We start from the raw sequence: 8333 nt of genomic DNA, 5'->3' as shown, positions 1-8333 counted from the left end.
CATCTGCACTTCCCTGATCCTCCACACCTGGTCCTATTCTGCTCATCACTATTAACCCAACCACACCTGTTTCCTTTTGACTCTCCGGTCCTTATATACCCCACCAGTTCAGTCACTCATTGTCGGACCTTAAACCACACACCTCAAGGACTCACTCCCGTTCCGTCTCCAGATTCCTCACGTCCTTGTTGGTAATTGTATGTGTATCTGCAATATTCCATTCTGTAAATAAATCTGTTAAACGTCCCCTTGTCTTCCTGGAGTCCAAGAGTAACACTTTTCAAGCTGCTGGAGAAAGTTTCTTTATCCAGCTTCAGGCATTCTTAAATGATCTTAACAATGTCTACTAGTCGGGTTTTGAAAACCATGGCATCTCGTATCCCTGTATATAAACATCCCTCTGAAGCAAACCAGCCAGACTCCTATAAACTCCTTGTTAAACTGTTTAGAAGATATTAAGTCCCGGACGGTTAAAAATGTCTTTTTAAATGAGAAAAAGTCCTGTTCCTTTGGACTCCAGGCTACCATGGTCTTGTTGTTGTCCTGCCGTTCAAAGTGTGTGTATGCCTTGAATCAATGTTGGGGAGAGGACTGTAAGGATCCAGTTCTTTAGCGGTTTTTTGGACAGTTCTTGTCCTGCCGTTCAAAGTGTGTGTATGCCTTGAAGCAATGTTGGGGAGAGGACTGTAAGGATTCAGTTCTTTGGCGGGTTTTGGGACAGTTATCCTGTCATTTGCACCTGTAACTATATCCCTTACTGTAACTTGGTGTCCGGCTTGTCTTTTAACAGCTGGCACCATGGCGGTGTTTTTGTTTGGCAGTGGGACATGCATGTTCCTAGCTGCCTGCAACGTTTTCACGACACGCGTCTCGTGAGTATCAAACCGGCCTAATGGTTTTCCTTTCGGAACTGAACTGAGATGCATATTTGGTTTGATATTCTGATTAAGATAATTTTCAGCATTAAGCCCATTCTTCACAGCCTTACCAAGTTTAGCTGTTATATAATCCTTACGTTCTCGTACCATTTCCTCACGCTCTTCATCAACTATCTGAATCAGTTTGTCTTTTTCAGTTCTATCCTTCTTTTCTATTAATGCGCGTCTTTCTTTATGAAGGGCCATATTTTCTAGACAGTATGAAGCACGAGTTTCCTTTTCAACTCGACGCTTCTTCTCTTGTTCAAGATTATGTAATCTATCAGACTCAAATGCACTTAGACCTTCTTGATATTTCTTCTCACACTCTGCATCTTTTAGGAGCTTCTTTTGCCTCATCTGCTCTAAAAGATCTCTCTCATGTAATTTTGCATTTACCTTTTTCTTCTGCCTGGCCTGCTCTTCTCGCTTTGTTGCCATGACTCGTTGCTCTGTTTCCTCTCTGAATATTCTCTCTTCGACAAGAGCCTCCTTAGCAGCCTGTATTTTATTTGCTTCAGCCCGTTTTTCTGACACAATCTGTGTTTTTATCTCATGGTGTTTATTGTTCAAAGCTTGAGCCTCATCTATTTTCAGCTGTTTAGCGTTCATGTCACATACAAACGGAGAATCTAAAAACTCATCTTTTTCTTCAAGCCGGGCTTTATAACTCACTAATTTGGAGATTCTCTGTCGTGGTTGATTTTGACGGAGAAAATCCCTGGTTCTCCTTTTCTCGGCCTCTTGTTTCTCTGAATCTGGAGTTTTCTTTAAATCCTGGTCTCTTTGCCGTTTTTCTTCCTCCAGCTTCACTTGTCTCTCTATTTCTATTTCACTTTTCCTTTCCTCAAAAATCTTTCTGTTCTCTTCACAATTAATCCTGTCTTTCTCTATTCTCTCACGAGCTAAAGCTTCATTATATTTTAAGGCTTCAGAATTATGTCTTGCTACACTCTCCTCATATTTCCTGTGTTGCTCTAGGTCATTTTGTCTTTTCAAGGTATTAATGTCTTTCAGCTTTTCGTTCTCTAAATAGCACTGTTTTCTACTGTATGCCGTATTGAATTCTTGAACATACGGATCTTGTTGAAGATGCCTACTTTGGATAAGTTTATATTTGGCCTGCCTTTCCTGGTTTTCGAACTCTCTTTGCTCGGCTATAAGCTTGTTCAGATGCTCTTCCCTTTGGAGTTTTTTATCATCCCTCTGTTGACGAAAAGGTTTTAGTTTTTCTCCCATTTCCAAATACTGTAACTTACGTTTCTGCTTTTGGATTTGGTAATTCCTTTCCACCATCTCCTGTCTTGTTATGGTTTTCAAGGGTTCCACTGATGATAGCTGAATCTTAATTATTCTTGAAGCCATTTCTAGTTAACCAGAACAGAATAAACAAACCAAGTATTAAAAAGATACAGAAATGAGATCCCAGAATTTTGTACCTGTTGTAAGTCATGCCCAGAAGATATCATGCACGCATTTTTTTATTGTGTCCATGTCAGGTTTTTCTGGATTGACATTGAACTTTTATGTTATAATTTATTTGGTACTACTATAATTTTAACAAAGAAAGACATTTTATTTTTCTGTGATTAAAATGATATTGGAAAGGACTATATGTTCATTCTGAACTTTTTAATTTTGTCTGCTAAATATCATATACATAAATGTAAATGGTCACATACAGTACCCAATACTCAACACTTTAAAAATGATCTGAAACAGTACTTTGAAGAACTTAACTCGTATTATGTTGAAAAAAAAAATCACATTGATATAGTCATCTTTCTCTTTTGAAGCTCATCTCCAAGGCGGCAGGATGTAAAGAAGTTGTCACATGTGATGTTATGACCTTGCAGCCCTTCACTCATCTCCAGCACCACATGCATCCCCTGATTCTTCTCAGGTGCTTCTCCAGGCAGCTTTCCAGTGTACACTTGCATATTCCATGCATAGCTAGATTTTGCATCACAGGCTGCCCATATTTGTATGCCATACTTGGCAGGCTTGGGTGGCATGTACTGTCGGAAAGGACAGCGCCCCTGAATGGAACAAGGCGCTCATCCACAGTAAGATGGGGACCAGGATTGTACAACAAAGGCAGAATTTTGACCCATTTATCCCATACATCTCTGATTACAGCTAGTTTGTCTTTTTGACATGGAACAACTCTGGTGTCACAATTGTCAAATCGGATCACACGAGAAATCATGTGAAATGTCTCCAGAGACATTGTTGCTCAAAGATTGGCCTTACATTTTCTTCATTGCATAGGCTTGCAGTTGCTTCTCCCTTTGACTTGTATACTCCAGCTAATACCAGAATTCCAATATAAGCATGCAAGTCAGTTTCTCCAGATCGCTATTGGTGGGGATATGAAGAGCTGAAATGCTGACTGAATATCATCAACTCGTGTGACAGCAAATCTTGTTGGACCAGGAGTCATTTCGATGACATTGGAAGATGATAGCCTGCCTCGGCTTTGGTGTGGTGATGTTAACCACTTTATATTACCGTCTTTAGATGTCTCTCTGTGGAAGATGACTGCTGCATTCCTTGGTTTTCATCTGATGGAGAGGCAACGGCAGACTCCTCTGAATCCTCCTCATCGTAGGAAAATTGATAATCTGGATCATCAATAACATTGTCCTTGGTCTCTGAAAGATCCTCTGTCTCTGAAATCTCTTCCTCTTCATCACTATCCCAGATAAAAAAGTGATAAAGCTAATTCAGTTGTGAACTTTCTGGAGCTCATGTTTTTGGTGTGTTAGTCAAGCAGATGACATGAGAACAGTGACAAGGCCGAGAAAGTTTCTCCCCTAGACACACCTGGGTCTCTGAGTATGAATGTTTATTCAGAAGCTATCAAAATACAAATAACCGAGCAATCAAAATAAAGTACATGAAAGAGACGTGTTTATTTTGGATCTGAACATCTACCCACATTAACCCATAAAGGCCTGACATGACATATTTGTCACTTACAGTTTCTGAGACATTTTGCTTCAATTTATGGTATAAAATTGCTCAAAATCCTGTTGAACACAATCTGATACTTGTCTTCTGTTCCCTAACAGATACCCAGAAGCAGAAAACCACATTATAATATTTGTAATATTTCACATATCCCTCCCTAAAAAATGTTAATCTTTTTTTACATTTTGTAAAGGGACAAATAAAGACCTCATATAAAAAAACTGGACTTTTCTTGCCATTTTTTTCATGGGTCAGGCCTTAACAGGTTAAAGTGTTTGGGTCAAAATGACCCGCAACATTATCTTTGTATACAAACACTGCACAGTCATCCCACTACACATCAGTGTCCAAATTTTACCCAAAGGTTCATGATCTCAAATCAGGAAAAGTCACAAACTTTCATGAAGAAAAAGAAAGGATTACCAGCACTTTGGTCAACATAAAAACTGAAACGGGTCAAATTGACCCTTAACATAATATATAGCTTAATGGTCTAACAAATCCGAAGGCCATCCAAACTTTGGTCATTTATAATAAACTGAAATCCTCTGTAATATATTTCACTGCTGTACGCCTGAGCTTTGTTTTTGTTATGTTCACTACATTGCAATATTTGAGTTTCTCTTTTTTCATATGATTGACCTTATACAGTCTTGTATTTAATTTTTGTTATGTGTATTTATGTTTACTTAAAATTAAAAAAAAATGTTAAAAAAACAGAGAGCGAGAGAGAGAGAGAGAGAGAGAGAGAGAGAGAGAAAACCCCAAATGCTAAGAAAATAACATCAAGAGGGAAATTATTTTGGGATGCTGGTTGTGGAAATATAAATTAGCATTAAAAGTGGCTTGTTCCTTTTAAATTCTGTATCTCAAACAAAATCAGAGAATTACCCTTAAAGATGTTACATAACATTTACCCATCTAACACATATATCTCAAGATTTCGTGACATTGACAACACGTTTTTGTAAAACTGAACCTGAAAGTGTAACTCACTTGTTTTGTGGTTGCCCACATAGTAATACACTTTGGAAAGAACTTAATTTATTTCCTTAATTTTTGCCTTAAAAAGCAGTATGTTGGAGGGGGAAAGGAAAAGGAAACGAATGGAAAGATTTTGCCATTACTGTGGAAAAGATGTTTAAAATCCCCTTAAATAGTTCGAATCATGTCCAGAGTGACGACACAGAGGAAGCTCTGGAAGTGACTCGACACTTCTTCTGACCAAAGCCGCTGGCTCTCCATCTGCAGCCTATGATTCTATGGGGCTGATGCTGATGGAGAGGCCTCCCCACCCGTTCTTCACGCCACGCTGTGCTGCTGTTTGCCCTCTGTGTGGGCCCAGTGTGTCTCCAGTCAACCTCTCTTCTGGTGGCGGTGAAGGCTCCTTATCTGTAGGGGGATCATATTTTTGAGATGTGAGCAATGAAAAACTTAATCAAGGTTAGAAATTTATGCAGATATTATTTGAGTTATAATTCCAAAACATCAAGTATGCCTCCTCCATATTGTTTTAGTTTTTTTTAAAATCTTTTTCTAAAACATAACTGCCATAATCAGGAAAGGAAAATAGGATGTTTAGGAAATCTTACCAGAAGAAATTGAGCTGATTCTGAACATGACTGAAGGGCTGTATCTTTTCCCTCTGAGTCACAAGGGTTGACTTGGTTCAGGATCACGTCCAAAAGCCACCAGAGAATCTTGCCCACCAGTTGCAGGATGGGTTTGCTGCTTTTGGCTTCAGCTGCTATTAGAAATGAAGGAATACTGCTGCATCATCATGTTGTGTACTTTGTTTTCAAAGATTTTCTTTATGAGCCAAGATCGAAAATGTCGATAATCTCTTTTTAATTTCTAAGCTGGACTCAGGCCAGATTGTGTACTAGCTTTAGGTCCTTGTACGGAAAGGTTGCAGTTTCACAGTGAAAACAGTGTTTCCTGACTCCTTTCTGCATCCAGAAACACAGCTTACATCATGCCAGAAACACTGAGCTCTATGTATAGGTTGGTGTTCAACCACCTACGATCAGTTCATACACAGGTTTCCCCAATAAGAATTACATGATTGGAGTCAGAAAATGATCCAGCTAGACCAGTGGTTCCCATCCTATCTTCCTCAGGGACCCCCTGCCCCAACTGTGCTGAAACCATACCTGGTTCATGCTTTTAAAAGTGAGATTCTCACCATAAATAATGCAGTCCTGTCCTTCAATAAAGCCAAAGTTAAGTTAATTCAGTTAACACAGAGTCTTACTGTTTTCTTAAAATAGGGACAATGTGTGGACATTAATCACAATGGCTCTTATTGTTCAAAGCCTCAGCAACCCTCTGTGCTCTTTTTGGAACCCCCTTGGGGGTCTTGGACCTCAGGTTGGGAACCACTGAGGTAGAAGAGACAAGTTTTACAGTTAGCTATAAATATTCAGGGTCACATGGGGACATATTCCCATCTCATGATCACGGATTGTAAATCTACATGTTAGAGATCTGAACCTGTTACATGATTTCAAGTGAGGCTTGGCTGTGATTAGGATTTAAACCAGGATCACATATTACTGCAGCTGGTTTCATACACATACATATTTTTCCGTTATCTTGGAGGAGCTGCTTGAAAAATGCAGTTAATGTGAGATGTTTTATTTATATTTTTTGTGGGGAGCTTTATGAGTATAAGGCCCCTCTTGATAATCTGATTTATTCATTTATTAAATCTTATTTTGGATTATGAAATTTACATAATCTTGATGGACCTGACCAGAGGGGGCAGGAAAAGGAGAATAGTAGCAGAAATAAAAAAGAAAATAGAAAAAAGAAGGAGACAAAGATCCAGTAGAAGCAACGAGCTTCCATCCAGCCTAGCACCAACCAGCTGCTACACCTGCACAGAAACACTACAGGTGCAGCTTTTACAAGTAAACTAAGCTGACGTGGCGAGACGGCGGAGTCTGAGAACTTCAGCTAAAATAAAATTCCAACAACGCCACTCTGGGACTGTTACACCCTCTCCTGGTTCAGTCTTGCTCCATAGCTACCCATCCTGGATTACTAAGTGATCACACCTGCTCCAGTCAGTCCTTCCTCAATCTCCACATCATTCCCACCTGGTCCTAATTCAGTCACTGGGCTTTATATTCACCAGCTTCACAGTCACTCATTGTCGGACCTTGTTCAACCTTGTTCCGCCGATGCTAGCAGCTACGGGTTAGGGGGCGTGCTACTTCAACTTCAAAGTGGGCTGTGGAAACTCGTGGCGTATTGTTCATGACGCCCCACCGACGCAGAATCACGCTATGCCCAGATAGAAAAGGAGGGTCTGGCGGGTGTGTGAGAAGTTTGAGCGGTACCTTAGTGGGCTTGGCCAGTTTAAGCTGATAACTGACCATAAACAAACGCAGCCTGGACAACGGGCCTCTCAGGTGCCAGCGACTCCTCATGAGGTTCATGAGATTCAACGCGGTGGCAGAGTATGCGCCTGGAAAGACTCTGGTTGTTGCTGATACTGTCCCGCAGCCCACTGGCTAACACTGATGCTGCCACAGAAATACAAAGTGAGGTGGCATACTATGTGGCTAGTGTTGAGGGGGGAATCCCTGTGTCTGCAGGCGAGATGGATGAAATCAGAGCATCAGCAGCAACAGCAGCTGATGCTAAACTGCTGTCAGTCATGAGGCTCATACAAAGGGGATGGCCCGAGCCTATTGAAGCAAGAGGATGCGTTTCTCTGAAAAGTGAACTGTCTGTGTACAGTAGACTGATCCTCAGAGGGAACAGGCAGTTAAGAGAAGATTTCCTGCAGAAAATCCACCAAGGCCACCAGGGCCTAGTAAAATGTAGAGAGAGGGCAAGCTAGTGGTGCAGAGAGAACCCCTCCTGTCCACGCCACTCCCAAAGCGACCCTGGCAGAAAATCGCCATGGACCTCTGTGAGTACATGCACAATAGTTACCTAGTGATATCAGACTACTACTCCAGTTTTATTGAGATCTGCCACCTGCCCTCAACAACAAGTACACAGTTATACAAAGGCTTAAGGACGTGTTCGTGAGACACGGGACACCTGAGGAGGTGGTGAGCAACAACGGACCCCAGTTCTCCAAAGTGGAGTTCAAGGAGCTGTCGAGACAGCTGGACTTCAAGCATCACACGTCCAGCCCTCATCACCCACAAGGGCACGCAGAGAGGGCCGTACTGACAGCAAAGAAAATCCTCAAGCAAGATGACCTGGTGATGGCTCTACTGACCTACAGGGCCACTCCATGTTCATCCTCCGGCTACAGCCCAGCTAAGCTTTGATGGGGTGGAGAATCAGAACTACTTTCCCCACAATCGACAAAAACCTCAACCCAAAATGGCCCAGCTGTGCAGAAGAGAGATAAAAAAAACAAGCTAAGCAGGCCTATTACTGTCAAGGGACCAGGACCCTGCCTGCCCAGTGTCCAGGTGA

The sequence above is a fragment of the Melanotaenia boesemani genome, chromosome 22, assembly GCF_017639745.1.
Source record: "Melanotaenia boesemani isolate fMelBoe1 chromosome 22, fMelBoe1.pri, whole genome shotgun sequence".
In the NCBI taxonomy this organism is placed as follows: Eukaryota; Metazoa; Chordata; class Actinopteri; order Atheriniformes; family Melanotaeniidae; genus Melanotaenia; species Melanotaenia boesemani.
This window is presented reverse-complemented; position numbering follows the sequence as displayed.